General features: G+C 33.8%; 1 long non-coding RNA gene across 4 annotated transcripts in view; it reads left to right on the forward strand.

Moving 5' to 3' along the window:
* The window catches only part of LOC132679466 (uncharacterized), a 404100-nt gene that overhangs the window by 156327 nt on the left and 227414 nt on the right, over positions 1–20359 (forward strand). For 3 of the 4 annotated variants that reach the window (XR_013552869.2, XR_013552866.2, XR_013552867.2), the window contains exon 3: positions 1029–1082. This is a non-coding gene — a long non-coding RNA (uncharacterized LOC132679466). Of the gene's footprint in view, positions 1–1028; positions 1083–3679; positions 3753–5102; positions 5968–20359 lie in introns of those variants that run through there. The other variant, XR_009610169.3, reaches the window with a different exon arrangement.

Here is a 20359-nt window from a genome sequence, read left to right on the forward strand (position 1 = left end):
TCTGTTCCATGTATCTGTTCCATATATCTCCATTCTTTCACCTATATCATACTGTTTGATGATTATACATTTATATTATATTATGCCTTAAAATTCAGTAGTGTAATCAGACCACTGGATACTTGTTTTTCACAACCTCTTTGGCTCTAGTGGGTCATTTATTTCTATAAAATTTTAGAATCACCATTAATTTCTCCAAAAGTATCTGTAGTAATTTTGATAGTTATTGTCTTGAATCCATAAAGTGATTGATTTTCCCAAAATATAATGAGATGCATTCAATTTTAGTGTCCTTTAATTTGAGTTGGCAGTGTTCTGTAGATTTTGGTGTGGAGATACTGCATGGCTTTTGTGAATTTATTCCTAAGTGAATTCATTTCTTCTATAGTGAATGAAACTTTTAAGTTTTATTTTTCAGTTCTCTGCTATTTTAAAAAGTATACACTTCTTACAAGCAAAATATATATATTCTAACTTTTGATATCCCTTTCTATTAATTTTATCATCTGTATCATACTTGGGTCAATTTTTATTATTTGTCTTATTGTAATCAGGAGTCCTATTTTCTGCTTCTTTGCCTACCATAGTTTTTAGTAGGAGGCCTGAGATCATAGATTTTCCTTATGGGTGCTGGATATTTCTGCATGCTATAAATATTCTTGAGTTTGTCCTTGGATGCTATTAATGTCTTCAGAAGCACTGTAAAATGTTAGGTCTTGCTTTTAAGCTTCTCAGTGGGGCCAGTGCATTTACTTCATCTAAGATTGTTTACCCTCCCATCTGAGACAAAACCCGTCTGAGTATTTGAGCCAATGTCTCATGCAGTGCGAGGTTTTCTAATCTGGCTTTTGTGAACAAACATTATTCTTGGTAGTTTGTGAGCTGGGATTGCTTTTCCCTTTAATCCTTTCAGATAACTCTTATTGTTCCATTGTCTGAAAATGTCTTTACTTCATATTCATTCTTGAAAAGTAATGTCATTGAATATAGAATTCTGAATTGGCACATTTATTTCCTTTTTATTTCAGCACTGCAAAGATATTATTTCACTGTCTTTTGACCTCCATGGTATCTGTTAAGAGGTAAGTGATCATTCCCATTATGTTTCATGTTTCTATAGTATATAATTTTTATATGAATTTTTTTTATTGCTCCTCCTTTCCTAAAATCTTTCTGCTTTCGTTCACTCTCCATAGCTCTCACTTGAGGTTCCCTCCAAGATTTTATAACTATTACTTGCTGCAGAATCAGCTTATTGAGAATTTGCATCCCATTGGAGGTACCTCCTTTTGTACTTAGGCAGGGAGATAATAGAGGGCGGGGAGATGACATATTTAAAGTATTTTAAAAAATAAAATAGTAAAAATAAATTAAAAAGACTATCAACCAAGAAATCTATTTCACAAAAACCATCATTCAAAAATGAAAGAATAATTAAGACATTACTAAACAAAAACTAAGAGAATCCAGTGTTTGTATATCTGCCCTATTAGAAATACTAATGGGAGTTTTTCAGGCTGAACTGAAAGGACAATAGATAATGGCTCACAACCGCATGGAGAAATAAAAAGTGGTGAAGATGATGACACATTTAAGTATTAATGTTAAAATGTATATAATCTTGTTTGAAACTCTTCTGCATTCTCATTTAAAAGACAAGTGCATAAAACACTAACTATAAGGCCATATTGATGGGCCATGATGTATAAAGATGCAATTGGTGTGACAATAGTATTACGAAGGAGGGTGGAAGGAAGGGAACTCTACTGGAGGAAAGACTTTGTGTACTAATAAAATTAAGCTGATATTAATTAAATGATGTTGTTTTAAACGTTGGAAGTTAATTGGAATCCCAAGGGCAACTACTAAGAAAAGAATTCCAAAAACAGAGACAGAGAAGAAACAACACAGGAACTAGAATGATATATGAGAAAACATCTACTTAAAATAAACATCTATGTAAAATCAGAGGTTGCTAGAATTGGTTTTTAAAACCCTGACTCACTGTATCTTATTCAGATTCCAAGAGAGCTGGAGTGGTAATCCTAATATCAGATGAAATATATATTAAGAAAATATTACTAGAGAAAGAAAAGACATTTTGTAATGGCAAATGGTTCAATAAATTAAGAAGATGTAGCAGTTAAAAAAAAGATGTAACTATAATAGCCATATATGAACGTAGTAGCAGACCACAAAACATGAAGCAAAACTGATAATTGAAAAATACATAATTAAACAACATCCCTGTATTGCAAAAGGCGAAAAGATTTTAAATCAGTCATCTAAACTTCCACGTTAAGAAAATACAAAAAAAAAAAAAAAAGCCAAGTTATACACTAAGTAAACATAGGAAAGGAAATAATAAAGACTAGAATGGAAGTAAATAAAACAAGGAAGAAAATAGTGGTGGAGAAAATAATCAAAACTAAAGATCTTCAAAAATATTAACAAATTTAACAAATCTTTAGTTAGACTGGCAAAGAAAAAGAAGAGAGAAGACCCAAATTACTAAAATAGAAAATGAAAGACAGAACATTACTCCTGACATTACAGAAATAGAAAGGTCATAAGGGAGTAATGTCAAGAATAGTATATCAATAAATTAGGTAACTTAGATGTGCCAGTTTTTTTTTTCTGTGATGTTTGGCAGGAGCAGAATAGCTTTCATTGAAAAGTTTTTTCATCTTGTTAAGCATCCTCTTTTCTTGTCCTTTGGCTAAGAAATAACAGGTTTGTTGTTGTTGTTGTTGCTGTTGTTTGGGTCTGCAGTCAGTTGATATTTCCAGATTGCCTTCTTCAGCTCCAGTGCTGAGATATATGAGATAAAAAGAAACCCCGAGGGAACTCTGTGCCATTTCTTGTGTCCCAATGTCCCTAGCGGGTCTGTCTTCTCTTTACACTTTAGATTTTTTTTTTTTCTGCTTTGTATGTAATCCTCAAGATTCTTAGTCAATCATAAATTAAGTATTATAGATGGTTAAATGAGTGATTTGGATTAAGGAGTGTACTTACTGTGATGAGGACTGAGTGTTGTATGGAAGTGTTGAATCATTGAAACTAATATTATGCTGTATGGTAACTAACTGGAGTTTAAATAAAAACTTCAAAAAAGTATTAGAAATATGTCTCTTCCATCTTCCTGGAGGTGTAAGCTTCCCTCAGTTTTAAATGCAATGTTAAAACCACCTGTTTGTTTTTAATATTTCTGATTTATTATTATTAGAAAACTTTACCCATGTCATATTACTATTTAGAAATTCTAAAGACTTTCTGACCTCAAACATATTCATTTTTTGTAAATGATTCATGTGTGATCGACAGAATTGGTTAATGTCACACTTAGGGTATCTCTCTAAATATCTATTAGATACAGTTTGTTAACTGGTTTATTGGAATCCTATATATTTTTATAATTAAAAAAAATTAATTTATATTTTAATCTAATGATTAGAGGGTTATACAGTAAAACCATGGATTGCGGTGGCTTGTTTTGTTAGTGTTCTGAAAGACAAGCAAACATTTCTAATAAATTTTAACTTTATAAACGAGCAATGCCTTGCAATATGAGTTGTACATGATGCCAAACGTCATATGATCACAACTAAGCAGTGGTTCTTCTCTCTCTCCCTCTCTCTCTCTCTCTGCGGGATTGTGGGTGATCGTCCCCCATGCTCAGATGCTCGCTTTCAGGCCACGGTGTTTGGCAGAAATCAGTGATTTTTCAGAACATTGGACAATGCCCACAACTGGTACTAGTGTATTTTTTGTCACTTCAAAACACCTATGAACGGTCCTTTGCTTTTCCATACAAGAGTAAGCTTAGGAATGCTTTGCTTCATTCTAGGTCAGGCTGCCTGCAGATAGAGACCCTTTCCTCTGCTGTCTTATTGCCAGTTACGTTAAATACGGTATATGGCAAGAATTTATTAATACTGTACCATAGTCAACATTTGTGTGAGCTCATACAATGGCCCCCATGGAGAAAAAGATTCCATTGAGCCAATAGATAGCAGTGACTCAGTTAGTGATAGTGAAAGTCTTCCTACATAATAACCCTCCTCTCTCTTGTCTCTGTCTCACAAGCCATGAAGGTTTTCAAAGGTGAGTGCAGGTTAACTTGTTTATTTTTCTTTGTATTTAGTATTTTCTTTATTATTTTGTATTACAGTATTGTAATCATTTTTATATGAATATTTTTGGATTGTGGAATGAATCAGCTGAGTTTCCATCATTTCTTATGGGGAAATTTGCTTTGATACATGAGTGCTTTGGATTACAAGCATGTTTCTGGAAGGGATTATGCTCGCAAACCAAGGTTTTCTGTATTACAATGTCACTATCAGATTCTAGGTCAATTTGCTTCTCCTTAGTATTCGGTTCTTAATTTTTCTTTATAGATTTCAAGTTTTGTTGTTAGGCTAATACAACACCTTAGTTTTTATCTTTAGTTTTGAACATTGTTCCTTTTATAGTGGTATACTATACCTTGGTATTACTCTCATTAGTACTTGTACATGAGTATCTGTTTCTTCTGATAGCAATATTTCTTTTACAAATTTCTTTAATATTTATCTGTTATATATTTACCCATTTTTTATTCTTGGAGTTTCAAGCCACTTAATATTAGTGTTTCCTTGCATTTTTTTCATTTTATTTGATTTTGTGTATTTTAGGTGAATTTAATCCATGTTAAATCGACGTATTTAAACTAATTTGCACTATGCTTGTTGTGTTTTCTATTTGCCATAAATTGTCTTATACTTTCTCATTTATGACCTTCCTTTCTTGTCACAGTGTGTTTTTTCATTTGGTAGATTAACTTTCTTTGTAATGGTTAACTTAACATTCTAACACTGTATATCACTTATAAGGTAATTAAAGTTATTAAGCGTATCTGTCTTCCTCACAAACAAGACAATTACCTTGGTATGCTTAAACTACTCATTGAAATATTTCCCATATTCCTTGTTACTGCCTGTAGTTTTCTCTGTAGCTATTAGTTAAACACAAAATAATTTTACATAGTCTCTATTTTTTATAGGAAATTCTGATTTGTGTACATTAACATGCATATTTTATTTTACAAATTTATTTTTCAGATTCCATTTTGACAGCCCAAGCACCATTTTATTCTGAAGCCTAGCTAAGGTGTTTTGTCGCATATGAAGTGACACAGGGTTTGTCCAACTAAACAGTGAACATCTAGACTCTACTAGGTTTAGATCTGCAACTTTTATTCTGTAAATGGTATAAAACACCACCACCCACGCCACCTCTCCAAACATACGTCCTAATCGACTTCTGCTTTTGTCTCCTCATCTGTTTCTCTTGTTTTTCAGTTCAGCTTTATGTGTTTATCATGTTTACAATATTTTTTTTTCTGTTGCTGTCCTGTTATTGATGGAATTTCTTTTGAAATCATACCACCATCAAGGGGAATTTTAACTTTATTCTGCCATTTTCCTTTTAACTAGTGCTTCATCGGTTACCTGGTGATATTGTTAAAAGTTAGTGGATCTGGGTGGAGCCTAGGATTGTGCACTTCTAGCAAGCTCTCAGGTTTTGCCCCTGCAGCTGGTCGAAGGACCACACTTTGAGTAATAAAGCTTTATTTATTTCCACTGTTTTCTTGCAGAGATGAGATTGACAATTACAATATTCTGCTTACTTTGATCATGTTTGACCATGAGCTCAATATAAGCTCTTTGTTCTTTGGGACTAGTCAAGTTTGCCCCTGCCTTGGAATTAGCCTTTTTAGGAAAGAGAGTAGGCTTTCAGTCATTTAAAAATTTTGAGACATTTGATGACAGGTGCACTTCCATCTCTGTTCTCTTACGTTTAAAACAAATAACTTGTCTAAATGACAAAATGTGTCAGTTTACTACTTGTAACCGATATATACAAATTATCTCGGAAAATTAACTGGAAATTGGGATTTGTGGATAAAATATAGTAGTAGTTCATGACCAGCACATGCTCTATAAGAAAGCATTTCTTTATTTTTCAGTTATTGACTTGACAGATATCTTTAATGTCAGTCAGGGAAATAGAATTGTTCTATCTGTTTCTGTAGATTTACAACAAAAATTTGTGTACAAAAGCATAACTAATTCTAAGGTTTGTGAAACTTTGAATAATACATTTTTGCTAAGTCTCTGTAGTAATGTGATAATGAAACCAATGCCTGACATTCATATAAAACCCTTAAAAACACATTTATGTTTCAAAGCAAAAGTCACCCTTGTCATCCTTGGCATTCAGATTTTCTCAGTTTGTGGACATTTGCTGATATTTTACCCATTCCTCAAATAACCCAAGGCTGTTCTGCCTTTTTAGCTGTCTTATTTATATGGTAGTGTCATAACAATAAAGTTCTTATTAAAGCAACTGATTTTAATTGCGCAATGAATACTAAAAGAATGGAATCAGTAAAGTTGTGACTGCTTACATTTCATGCACATGGTACTCTGGTGGAAAAAAATTGCTGCCAGGTGGCTAGTAAATGATGAGTTTACATCATAAGTTTCTGACAGAGACCAAAATATATTAATTCATGAGTAAGAGTAAGGATTTTTAGCAGATTCTCTTTTCTTATTAGGAAAAGTCCAATTTTTCCTAAGGAGTAATATTTTACATAATCAAATGGCCTTGAGGAATTCCACCAATGTCATTTATAGGTACAAACAAGCCTTCCTCTAGCATTAGTCATACAGTGACATTGAAAACTCTTTGGCTTATATAAACATATTCATTGTATTCATTAAAGTAAAATTCCATTCCCTTTTGCTTTCAGTTCCATATGTCTCTAGTCCACTACCAAGTCAGTGATGCAGCACAAGAATCTTGCCCCAAACACACATTTGCTTATTTTGGATCCTTTCTTGCACTGTGTCATAGAACAGCTGGTCAAGGATAGCTACCTTCTGTGGCTGTAATCCTAGTGCTTGGGGATAGTTCCTCCTATTTTAATGTGAAAAAAGAAATACTGTTTTCTTTTAGACTGCTAGAATAATCTTATATCATTAAATTGTTACTATAAAATAATTAGGGAGATTATGAGAATTAGAAAACATCACTAGACCAGACTGTTGAATAGATAATGTCATGACAACATTGAAAATGGGCTTGCTTTCTCTGCTCAGAATTAATATTTGTCAGCTATCATTTCAAAATGCCAAGTTGAAAATTCCACTGACTATTTTTTTCAAATAATTAGGATTATTTAATTATAAGTAATATATATGCTGTTGATTCAGAAATAATGCATTAGAATTTCAGTATTTGTCCATAAGAAAAATATTGACAGATTGGAAGTGAGGAGTAAAATAAAGACAGAAATGTTATTTGTGAATAACTGGGCCTATTTAAATATTTAATAGAGTCTATTTTAGAATTTTTGTATTGTGTTTCTTAGCTAAATATAATTGCTATTTGCATAATTTGCTGGAGGCAATTTTGAGTTTGTTGTGTAGGGACCAAAATAAATATTTCTAGTACTATTTTGGAAGCTAATTTCTTTGACTCCCACACCCCTCTTGCCTAATTACAGGGTATTTTATTTACATTAAAACTATGATTTTCTAAAAGCCAGCTATAACGTGAAAATTTTAGAGGTGCAAAAAACAAAATTAAATCAGGTAACGTTAGCCTAAAATCAATAACATTTAGATTATATGCCAAACAAAATTTGTATTTTCTTTTCAAAGCTTTGATATTTCAAAATATATACCATTTTAGTATTCTATTTACTGTTTACAGGACTACAACAACAGATCACTGCTGCAGTTTATGTAAAGTAGGCCAACTGAAATGATGGTTACCAGCCTTTTAAACTACAGGGCATTGAAAAATGCCTGGGGTTTTGTCTTTTAATAATATTTGTGAAAACTGGGCTGTTTTGAAGAGAGATACATAATCCTTCTCTATGCTTGGCACAGCTTGCCAAACCGAATCTAACGAAAAGAGAAAAGAAAGAGGAAGAGATAGTGAAAGGACCACATAAGCCAAAATTCTGTAAAACTCTGTGTGATGCCTCTGGAATAAATCTAGTACAGGAAACCTATGTTCAAGCACCCTGCAGAAATAGCCCTTGTTGATTTATGACCATATAGTATACACATAAAAATAACTGAAATACCGTTATAGGACACAGATAAATAAGAGTAGAGATTGTTGCACACCAGTATTTCTTGGGAAGAAACATGATTAGAGCACTGAAAACAATCCAGCATGTTGAACTATAAAAAATTAAAGTTGAATCAAAAGCATCAGAGTAGGCAGCATCACAAACTCATTCTTTTTGTTTGAAGGCTTAAGTTTGGGCAACTTTGGTGAAAATTCTTGAATTAGAGAGTTCTAAAAGTGTGTTTCTGGGTACAGTATGTCAAACAATATTTTTAATATCAACCGACTTTTCATAGAAGTTATGCAGGAAAAAGTATTTGTTTCAGTGAAGAACGATTTCCCCCCCAGGCATAAGAAGTGAAAATCAGAAATGTAATCATTAAATCTCCAAATTCAGGGGCTCCTTATTCTCTTTTCATTTAGCTACATTGGAAGAAAAAAAGAACGAAAATAATTTGAAAAAGTGAAAAGAGAAAAAGATAACAGAGGAAGGCATAAAACGTAGTAGTTTTCCCCCCTATAGAAATGGGAAAGTGGACTCAAAGCCACCAGAAGAGGGCGTAACCTCACCTGAAGCAATCAGTCTCAGAAAAATGAGTTATAATAGATTTCTAATAATATATATCCAATATATATTCCAATTTTGGAAACATTTTGTAGATTTATCTGCTTAAATAAATGTTTTAATGATATTTACACTAAAGTGAACACAATTACTTTTCATATCTTCCTTTTCACTGTAGACCTCTGTTCTTCAATATGGTAACCACTAGCTATATATTGCTTTTGAGTACTTTAAACGTAGCTGGTTTGAATTGATATGTGTAATTGTAAAGGGCCCCATATTAAAGAGTTAGGATAAAAAATGTAAAATATCTTATTAGCAATTTATATTGATTACATTGTAAAATTATAATATTTTCAACATATTGGTTTAAATAGAATATATTAAAATTATTTTTACCTGTTTCTTTAACTCCTATAATGTAGTTAATAGAAAATTTAAAATTATACACATGGCTAACATTTGTGGTACCAGTTATATTTGTATTGGACAGCTCTGGCGTTCTGACCAAGATCATCACGTATGAAAGTGGGATCCATACCCAAAATCTGATAGAATTCAGTTCCTTTATAGAGACATGATATAATCATGCATGTACACTTACCTCTCAGGGACAGGGATACTTCCTTTTTTCATACCAATCAAAATTTTAATAGATAATTATTATTTACTTTATCAGTATGAAAAAGGCATTGTTAAGCAGTTGGGATCGTAGGTGACAAAAGAAAGACACAGACCTTCCAGTCATGATGTGTGTATTTTAGAGGAAGAGACAGAAAGTAAACAACATGAATTACAGAAATCAGCTCTCAGGTGTTATGGAGAAGCACAGTTTCTGCTTTGGATATGAAGGGGACCTAACCTAGTCAATATGTCTCTCCTGTTCCCAGGTACACCACTCTGAATATAAAAGATACTAATTTTTTAATGGAAATAAGGAAAGTGGTTATGTTATTTTTAATATTATCAGAAAATTGTGTGTTTAGCCATTAAGTTACATTTTAAAAATTATTTAATGTTCATTTATTTTGAGAGAAAAAGAGAGCAAGGGAGGGGCAGAGAGAGAGGGAGAGAGAGTGAGAGAAAGAATCCCAACCAAGTAGGCTCCACGCTGTCAGCACAGAGCCCAACACGGGACTCAAACTCATGACCTGAGAGATCATGACCTGAGCCGAAATCAAAAGTCGATGCTTAATGGTCTGAGCCACCCAGGTACCGCGGGGTAACTTACCCAGTAAGTTACATTTTTGTGTTAATATATCACATTTCAGGAAGTTTAAAATTTTAAAAACTGTATCTCAACGAAACTGTATATAGTCAAGGCTTAATATAATTTGATTTTATCTTTGAATAGTGGCCATACAATCTAGAAAATAAATGGTATCATTTTATTTCTTTGTAGATGAGGCACTTTCATTATGCCTTTTAGGCTATGCTAAAGTTGAACTTTTTTCAGGTAAAAATCAGAGACATTTTGTCTAGGGAAGTGTATCACAGATTCATTTGCTGAGATTGATAGAACTGCTGTATTAATGTACTACATTCATTTCAATTTTGCAAAGCACATTGAAGTATGCATTGCTAGTGAGGGGCAACACATTGGAAATATCATGTATTGTGATTTATGTCAATAAACCGTTTCCCATGTCTGTTACTGTGTGTTTTCACATGTTGTCTACTGGCTTATGTTTCTGAACGTTGTAACCATCTTGCCCCTATCCAACTAATGTAGTCTCTACTCTTCAGAAACCCTTAAGGCTTATATCTATATAGATTTTCTTATAGGTGTGCTTCTACCATACATTATACTTTTATATTTGTTTACTTTTTCTTACTATACCCTAATATGCATGAAATGGCAGTTTATGAGCTTAATAGATCAATGTCTTAATATATATCATTATTGCATAGAAACAGTGGTTTTCAGTACATGTTTATTGCATAAGTGACTAAAGATTCATTTAAAAATAATGAAAATTTAGTTTTTAGCAGGCATTTTTCTAGGCATTTAATATAAAAGTAAAAAGAGAAGCAAAAATATAAAATCTCAGTGATGTAAAAAGGTTTATATAGCCCGTGTATGTGAAAGCGTTAATAAATATAGACATCATAGAGGAATTTAATACATAATATATATTCATATTGAAACTTCCAGGAAAACAAGGAGCTAAATGTTCTCTTGCATAATAGGCTTATTCTTTGTCTTGTGGAGAAGAGAAAATATTTAATAACTTTATTGATCTTGGTTATGGCAAATAACTTTTAAAACATACTGTTGGACAGGACTGTTGTTAAAGGTATGTGCATAAACTAGAACTTTATTTGATGCTGAAATAATGTTATTCTGGATATGTCTGTAAGTGTTTTTATAGAACGTGATAGAAATAATCCTTAAAAAGTCAATGAAACAACCAAAAATCTATTGAAAGAATTTGCTGCTTGTAATTTATTAAGTGGGCTCTAGTTTTCAGGTACTAAAATGAAATAAATTACTCCATTTGTCTTAGAGTAAGAGAACTCAGCAATTATTAAGGAATAAAAACATGAATTGATAAGTTGGAGACGTTTAGCGGGACTTGTAACTCAATATTTTTGCTATATTTATTAATAGTAAGGAAAGCATGTGAAGAGACTGAGAGTGAAAGTTTAGACTCAGATGAGCCAAGAAATAAACATAAAACAGTGAAAATTAAAAAAGGTAAAAGTTTGCAAAAAGTATTCTTTGTTAGTGGAAAGTTACCCTTTTTCCAGCTTTTCATTTTCTTGACTTTTATTAAAGCACACCTTTCTAGTTTTATTTCTGTTCTGCTCCAATGTACTTATTTAAGGAATATATAATGAGTAGCTAGTTCAGTAAGTAATATGGGCACTTGAGATGTGTCAGACACATGATAAAATATCATATCATTTAATAGTCAACCATATATTATAAGTATAGATACCCCTGTCCCTTATATAGGTTGGGATGCTGAATTCCAGAGAGATTAAATACCTTGCGTATGGTCACATGATAGTGGTAGAAATGAGAGTGAGAAAAAGATCATTTTACCCCAAAACTCTCATTCTCAGATGTTATACATAGATTATAACTTGTTTCAGGCATTGAACTAGAAGCTGGGTCTATAATGTCTTTATCTGTTTGTTTATTTTTTGCCTCCCTTCATCCAAAGGTAAATTCTTGATTCCCAATGCTTAAAATAATGACTGGCAATGTGGACAGTGTGAAATAATAATAATAATAATAATAATAATAATAATAATAATAATAAAAGAAAGATGTGAGGGCTGAAAGGAAAGAAGGAGGAGGAAGGGGGAAAAGGATAGGAAGGAGAGAAAAAAGGAGAAAAGGAAAGAAGGAAGGAAGGAAAGGTTCTGAATGTGTCTGCGTGTTCCCCTCCTCTCTCACACTTGTTCCACTCACTACACCTCACTAAGTATCACAGGCCTGGCAAGGGACAACCTAATTATTTTGTTTGTCTTATTTTGTATGCTTGTGAGATGTATGATTTGAGCACTTTGAAATTTTTATCTGACCATTTTATTCTCTCACTTAAAAGCGAACTCTCATTGCCTAGAAGATATAATCCTAGCTTTAACAGTGACTTGTAGACAAATCGCTTTACAATTTGGTTCTAATTATCTCATTCCTCTCAGCCCACATTAGTGGTTTCAGTTAAGTTTGAGATTCTGAACTCTCATAGCTGACTATTACAAAATGATGACACACACTGTGACATTTATACGATATTCCTTTGCTTTGAATGCCATTTTCTGCCCTTTCTTCCTGAAAAGCTTCCGCTCACCCTTCAATATCACCTTCCTTGGAAACCTCATAGCAGAATGCTGCACACTCAGCTCTCTGGTCTGGAGACCCTGACCCAGCAGCCCATCCTTATATTTTTATATCCTTTAACACATTGTATGGTCGTAATTGTTTACATGTATGAGATGAAAAGTCTAAAATGTTGAGGATCATGTCTTCTTCATCTTTAAAAATGCCATAGCTGAGTGTTTGACACATGGAGTGGGTTCAATATATTTTTGTCAATTATATGAATAAATTGTCTACTGGATTTCAAAATGGGCACAATAGGATGAAATGTAAAAGCCTTGCTAGGGTTATACTTAACAAATCATTGTTCATCATGAAACCCAAATGACAGAGAAAAAGAGGCCTGTCTTTTTTTCAAAAGAGAAAAACTTACTGTAATGAATATTAAATCAGACTATCAGTATTATTCAACAAAGCCCTATTGCAATAAATTTTGTGTTCTAACACTGTCCAAAAGAATGTTTTTATAGTCTCTTTTATGTACTTATAATATATATGCTATTTCTATCAGGGATGTTGTGCTCATTTATTTATCCATTCATCAATTTATGAAACAGTGTTATTGGGTGACAGGGTGTTACGGTGTGGAATATAAACTACATCAGATATTGATTGCTCTTTGTGTGAGAAGGCCTTGAAGCTGGTGTGAGCGGAGTAAAGTCTTGTGTGGCTGTAACGGAGTGAGCAAAGGAGGTGTGAATAAAAACAGTGAAAATTGCTGAGAGTAGATTTTAAACACTGTCAAAACAACAACAAAAAAGGAGCTAACTATGTGAGGTAATGGATGTGTTTAATATCTTAATCTCGGTATAACCATTCTATAATGTATATATACATCCTATAATGTACATCCAGTCTTCAAGATGTACATTTTAAATATGTGTAAATATATGTCTGCATGTTCCCCTCCTCTCTCACACTTGTTCCACTCACTACACCTCACTGAGTATCACAGGCCTGGCAAGGGACAACCTAATTATCTAACCATTTCATTTCTCACTTAAAAGTGGACTCTCATTACTTAGAAGATACAATTCTAGGGGCACCTGGGGGGCTTGTTTGGGCATCCGACTTCGGCTTAGGTCATGATCTCACACTTCATGAGTTCGAGCCCCACGTCAGGCTCTGTGCTGACAGCTCAGAGCCTGGAGCTTGCTTCTGATTCTGTGTCTCCCTCTCTCTCTGCCCCTCCCCTGCTCATGCTCTGTCTCCCTCAAAAATAAATAAACATTAAAAAAAGTTAAAAAAAAAAAAGAAGGTATAATTCTACCTTAACAATGTCTTTAGACAAATCACTTTACAATTTGGTCCTAATTATCTCATTCTAAATATCTCATTCCTCTCAGCCCACATAAAGAATGTGTGTATACATGCTATAATGTATATCCAATCTTCAAGACTTATATTTTAAATATATGTAATTATTTGTCAATTTGGTTTGGGAGAAAAAAAGAATTTCAGAAGGAAATTGTGGACATTGGTCATTAAACTAGTAAGTAAAGCATTAAAAATAGATAATTATAATTATTTTATGAGATATGTAAATGTTTCAGGTTTTTACCCTAATAGTAGCAAGATTATAAGATATTTTAAGCATGTTGGTGGTAGTCCATTTTTTAAGATATATGCTTGTTTGGATGATGAATGTGAATGAAGGAACACTAAGACTTTTGAGGCCAGTTAGGTACTACAGTAATTTAGGCAAGCAATGATGATGGTTTTTTTTTTTTTTTTTTAATTTTTTTTTTCAACGTTTTTTATTTATTTTTTTTGGGACAGAGAGAGACAGAGCATGAACGGGGGAGGGGCAGAGAGAGAGGGAGACACAGAATCGGAAACAGGCTCCAGGCTCCGAGCCATCAGCCCAGAGCCTGACGCGGGGCTCGAACTCACGGACCGCGAGATCGTGAAGTGGCTGAAGTCGGACGCTTAACCGACTGCGCCACCCAGGCGCCCCAATGATGGTTTTGACTAATGATAGGGCAATGAAGAGGAAAGAAGTAAGATTTAGGAGATGAAGCTGCCAGAACTTACTGATAGATTGGATGCAAAGCATATAAGGGAAAGTCAGTGTTTAGAAGAATAATGTAATTAATGTGGAATTAAAGACAGGAGAGGAGAGAGAGTATCAGCTGTACTACATTTTAAACTAAATTAACTTTATACCATGTTTAAATCAATTAAATATTATAGCAGCAAGTAGAATTTCAAAAATGTTTTTGCCATGCACATAGTAATAAGCACCAATTTGGTGATTATTGTTTGATCAGCTTCTGCTAAATGATATCTATTATTATATTCTTAAATTTTGCCAAGACCAATTCCACCATAACCTGTAAGAACTATCTACAGTTAAAATATAAATTTTCCTTGCCTTGGAATTCACGTTGGCTAGCTATCTTGTTCTCCAACAATCAGTGGAGTTGGAAGAATATTCTTTTGCTGCTGTAAGCTAGAAAGCTAAAATGCCTGGAGATTATGAAACCTCTGGATGTTTACTGTCACTCTTCCATGGCATAATCTCAGTATGTTGGGTCGGGAAAGTATCTCAGGCACAATCATTAAAACTCTGTAATGCTTACAAATGTCAGCCATCCATCTAAGCTGTGTCATATTCGTGTAATAATGTGCAGTTTGTAAAGCTGTACTTATGATTTCTTTTGCCTCAAGTTAAACCACTGTACTCAGTTAGTAAGCAATTCCGATTCTTATCTTCACCATGTGCACCTTTCAACATTGCCATTGTGATGCCCCTAACTGATGTATTTGGATTAGGCAACTCCCTCAAACCTCAGCTGTCACCAGCAGCCAGTTATTGAAATATGTATGCCAGAAATCAGAGAAAAACTTAGCTTTTTCCATGGACTTGCTTACTTAATTTTATTTTTTATTTTTTCATTGTGGCAAAACGCACATAACATAAAGTTGACCATTTTAACTATTTTTAGGTTCATAGTTAAGTGGCACTAAATACATTCATAATGTGCAATCATAACCACCATTAATATCTGTAACTCATCTTGTAAAACTCTTGAAACTTGACAGTTTCAACGTCTTGAAACATCTTGAAACTATACACCCCTAAACAATACCGCCCCCTCCTCTCTACCCGCAAGTCCCTGGCAACCACCATTCCACTTCCTGACCTCTATAATTTTGACTATGCTAAGTAGCTCATATAAAGGGAATCCTACAGTATTTGTCTTTTTCTGTTACTGTCTTATTTTACTTATTGCAATCGGACTTGCTTATTTTAGACTGCTGCATGATGCAGAAGAAAAGGCTGTTGGTGTAGCACCTCATTGTCACACCAAAATTCTGTTTGCCCTCTGTCCCTTCAGTTGCAGTCTTTGAAGTAGCAGCCCTTGCACTCTCTACCCTTTACCCAGGAAACTTAAGTAAATGAAAAGTCTCCAACTACTGCAAATTCTTCATTATACAGTGTGCTTCTTTTCCAGTATTCCTTTGGTGGTCTTGTGATTTCTTAGTGGCTAATTTTATTATGTCAACAAGAGAAGATGAGAATCATTTAGCAGTTTTGTCATGATTACGGTATCCGCCATAAAATCTTGGTATTTTGGTGCCTTTACACAAGTAATGTTCTTGCTTATTTTCTTTTTTTAAACATAATTTAGGGTTAGTCAACATTTTGGATTAAAACATTGTTTCAGAAGACAAAATTACACATGTCTGATGATGTTATAAAGGTTAATTCCAGTTTTACATATCATACCAAAAGGTTTGACAGATTTTCAACTTAACTGTATCTTGCCTCGCCTTGATTGTGGGAATGCAGATATCTGTAGCAGGGCATTTTAAGCTCAAGAGATCTGATTGTAGATTGAAAGGATTAACCCAGAAGTAATGCTGTCATTACTATTACCTGGCATTTTTAGTAAGATCATCATTTCAGATTCTGAAATATTTTAACTCCCTGCCTGACTGATTGCATTTGAAGATTGTGACCCTGAAATTATTGTGCAGTAATTAGAAACATGTTCCGTGGTTTAAATTGGCAAATCACTCTGTATTATTAACTGCTGCTCTGTTTGTTATGTAAATACTTCAGGCTGCTGCCTTGTACAATGCATGAATTTCTGAAGGGATAAATAATTTACTTTCAAGACAGATGACTGCCACTATCCACGCTAACTCCAAGTCAACTCCAAGTATTGATATACCTTAACTGATTCTTTGAGTTCTTTGAACTTGTCAGCACTTTCTTCAGTAAGCATTTTGGTTAATTCTTATGTTAATCTGTGCCTATAAAAGTACAGAAAATTATTCTCCTTGAACAAGTAGAAAGTGTACATGAGATTGGGAGTCCAAGGGAGGAGATAAAAGGCCTGTGTCTCTGCCTTGTGTTCATTTGGTATTTATATATATTCTTTTATTTGCATGAATTTTTTACCGTGTGTGAAGGTTTTATTTCTATTGTGTTATTTGTAACCCAATTTGACTTATGTGATCACACTAAGATTTGACATGAGAAAGATGCTTCCTCAACAATTTGATTAATGCATCTGTTCTGCCAACTTATTCACCCTTCTACTATTGAACTGATAATTTGTAATGATATAAAAATACTATAATACAGCTTCTCCAGGTTTTCTGTGAAGTAAATACATGTCAGTGTTTCCACAATAATTTCTCTAATTCTTCCTCAGGTAGATGCTACTGTATGCTAGAAGAAAGGCATCCCAAAGCAAAGATGCCTGGAGTGATCTGTCCTAAACGTAATGGGCTTTATTTTTGGTATGAAAAGCTGAACACAACGCCCATCCTATGACATAGTGATTCCAATTCTAGGGATATAGCTCAAAGAAATGCGTGCGTATATTTACCAAAAGATATGCTCAAGTATGTTTATAGCGGCACCATTCAAACGGTTAAAAACTGTAAACTACCCAAATGTCCATCTACAATAGAAACATATATGTGGATTATGGTAGACATTCCATGAAGCGGAATACTATATGGGAACTAAAGTGAACAAACTAAAACTACGTGCAGCAAATTCTGTGAATCTCATACACATAGTGTTAAATAGGCATAAATAAGTATATACGTTATTATTTTATTTATAGGAAGTTCAAAAGCAGACAAAAACCCACATTTGGTAACCAAAGTCATATGGTGTGTACCTTGAAGAGGTAGGAGTTAAGTGGTTTGAAATGAGCATGAGAAGAGTTTTTGGAGTGCTGGTAATGCTATTTATTGATCAGAATACTTAGTACACAGGTGTATTCAGTTGAGGGAAAGTCATTAGGCTATATATGTATGATTCAGTCCCATTTCTTTTTAGATTTTATGATTTGATTAAAAGATTCCTCCCCTTTCCCTTAAAAAGAGAAAACTGACATATCAAAAAGTAACAATAGTTACTGTGGGAGGCTTTAACAATTCAGCCTATCTTGAGATGACTTAGACAGAAATTTGTTAATGTTCTAAAAATGTGATGAAGCATAATCAACATTTGACCTAATTTCTCTCTCTGTCTCCATCTCCGTTTCCATCTCTCTCTCTTTCCCTCTCTCTCTCTCCCTCTCCATTATTTGGGTTTTCTAGAGAAACAAAACCAATAGGTTATATACACATACATATTATATATATTTATGATAATACATATATATATATGCATATACACACACACACACACACACACACACAAAGATATTTATTATAAGGAATTGGCTCATGCTGTTATGCAGTCCAAGAGGTCCCACAGTCTGCTGTTGGCAAGCTCGAGAACCAAGAAAGCCAGTGATATCAGTTGCACACCAAGTCTGAAGTCCTGAGAACTAGGAGAACCAGTGCTGTAAGACCCAGTCGGAGGACAGAAGAAGAGCATGAGTCAGGTAGAAAGAACAAATTGTTATATATAATATAATATATGGTATACATATTTTCGCTTTACTCAATAATGACAAGAATTAATACTGGCAATTTTTTCAGACATGTTTTTATTCACTAATTCGCTATTCAGCAATGTCAAATATGTTACTTCTTTCCCCATATTGAGTTTCTAATTTTGACTATTATATATTAAAATCTTAGATAGTTTTCCTTCAAAAAATTTTTGTTCAGTTTTTATGAATCATTACTTTTTTATTATAATTTCAATACCTCCTTTATATTTTAAGAATATTAAAAGTAAAGCTGATAATATGTAACTAATAATTATCACTACTCTTATCTTTTGGCATTCTGGATCATTAATATGTTTAATTATTTTTTAAATATTATGTCCTCATATTTTTAAATTTTAATTGGTAGGAATTCCTAGAGGTTGTCATTTGAAGATTGTATTTTCTGTATATTTGTTTCTGTCAGGCACCTAAGAGCACTATGAATTCGGAGCTACACTAAAATTAAATATTAACACAGATAGTATGAATTCATGGACCAGATTCAGGTTGATATGAGCATATGGTTAGCTATTCTTAAGGGATGCTTATTTTATTTTGTCTGTTCTGCTGTAAGTAGAATTTGAGAAAGGCATATATTCTCTCTATATATAATGTGATTTTTCTCTGCAAAATGTTGTCCTTTGGGGTTCTAAGTTTCATGAGAGGTAGAAGTGGAGTGTCTAACATGACCCCAAAGTATTGGCAATATTCATGCTGTGTCTCTTGTACTTCTAAGCCAGACACCTGTTAAAACTTAGGCTTTATCCTACCAGAAACCCCTAAGGAAAAATGCCAGGGGCAGATCTCACCCCTATCTTTGTAATAAAACTCTCTTAACATTTGTGTAATTGATTTTCCTGCCATTCCAACCAAGGAATAAAAAAATTGTAACATATTTTATGAAGAAATTATTCAGAGTGTTGGATTGAGAAGGTTTCCTCAGAAAATTCAGTCAGCATTTGCTACAAATTTAAGCAAGCAATCTTTCTAAATTTTAAATGTGATTATTTGACCTAGGTGAGTGAAATCTTTCAGTGGATCACTTTGATTTTGGGATAAATTATGAAGTACAGAACCTGGTGTCTAAACCTATTTCTCCTGGGGCGCCTGGGTGGCTCAGTCGGTTAAGCGTCCAACTTTGACTCAGGTCGTGATCTCACAATTCATGAGTTCAAGCCCCGCATCGGGCTCTGTGCTGACAGCTCAGAGCCTGGAGCCTGCTTCGGATTCTGTGTCTCCTCTTCTCCCATGCTCATGCTCTGTCTCTCTCTGTCTCAATAAATAAACGTTAAAAAAAAAAGTGAAAAAAATAAATAAACCTATTTCTCCTGCTTAATCTCGTTACACCCCAACTCATGCCCTTGATATCAGCAAATTTTACTTTTGCTTTTGCATTGCTCTAAGTATGCCTTGGTCTCTCATGACTACACTTTGATAGTGCTGCATAATAAAAGACCTTAAAATACTGGTAGCTTAAGAAAGTTCATATTTATTCTTTTTATGCATGGATCTGCATATCTGCTTCAGTATGGGCAGATATTTTGATTCTGGGTTCGTCAACTTGGCCTGATTTCAGGCTTTAGATTTAGGCAGTGCTCTATTTTTCTTCATTCTGGGCCTTAGATTGAAGGAGAAATGCCTCCTAGAGCATTCCTTTTTCTTGCTTGTTATCAGAAACTCAAGAGAACAGAGCAGGAACATACACGCCTCTTAAGGGCTTGGCTCAGAACTGGCACACTGTTATTTCTGCCTGCAAGCAGAGACATGGTCTAGCATAACATCACTGGTGGGGCAGAAGGGTCCTGACTACAGTAATTATGGCAGGGCAGAGGAGTTACATGTGGAGAAAATTATACAACCTAACAAATCTCTATAAAATGATATTATGGCCTTAAAATATCCATTAAAAACTATAAGGAAATAAAA

This window comes from Panthera onca, chromosome A2 (genome assembly GCF_046562875.1).
Source record: "Panthera onca isolate mPanOnc1 chromosome A2, mPanOnc1 haplotype 2, whole genome shotgun sequence".
Classification (NCBI taxonomy): Eukaryota; Metazoa; Chordata; class Mammalia; order Carnivora; family Felidae; genus Panthera; species Panthera onca.